Source organism: Trichechus manatus, unplaced genomic scaffold (assembly GCF_000243295.1).
Source record: "Trichechus manatus latirostris isolate Lorelei unplaced genomic scaffold, TriManLat1.0 scaffold00360, whole genome shotgun sequence".
Taxonomy (NCBI): Eukaryota; Metazoa; Chordata; class Mammalia; order Sirenia; family Trichechidae; genus Trichechus; species Trichechus manatus.
This window is the reverse complement of record NW_004444296.1, coordinates 561,453-562,119: the sequence shown is the minus strand read 5'-3', so window position 1 is coordinate 562,119 and position 667 is coordinate 561,453.

The following is a 667-nucleotide window of genomic DNA, read 5'->3' as shown; positions in this document are numbered from 1 at the left end:
ACAGTTCCACAATAACAGTAGGAGACTTCAACACACCACTTTCGTTAAGGACAGAACATCTAGAAGAAATTCAACAAAGATGCAGAAGATATGAAGGCCACAATCAGCCAAATTGACTTCATAGACATATGCAGCATAGACCCAACAGCTGCAAAGTACATATTCTTTCTAACCCACATGGAATGTTCTCCAGAATAGACCACACCTTAGGCCACAAAGCAACCCTCAACAAAATCCAAAACACTGAGATAATACAAAGTATCTTCTCTGATCATAATGCCATCAAAGTAGAAATTAACAATAGGAAAAGCTAGGAAAAAAATCAATTACATGGAAACTGAATAAAGCCATGTTTAATAACCACTGGATAATAGAAGAAATCAAAGATGGAATCAAAAAATTCCTAGAATCAAATGAGAATGAAAACACATCACACCAAAACATTTGGGACGCAGCAAAGGCAGTGCTCATAGGTCAATTTATAGCAATACATGCATGCATCAAAAAAGAAGAAAGGAACAAAATCAAAACATTAGCTACACAACTCAAACAAATAGAAAGAGAATAGCAAAAGAAGGCCACAGCCACCAGAAGAAAGGAAATAAGAGAAGAGATTGTAAAGGTAATTAAAAAAAAAAACTCTTAACCAAAAAAAAGCCCTGGCCCG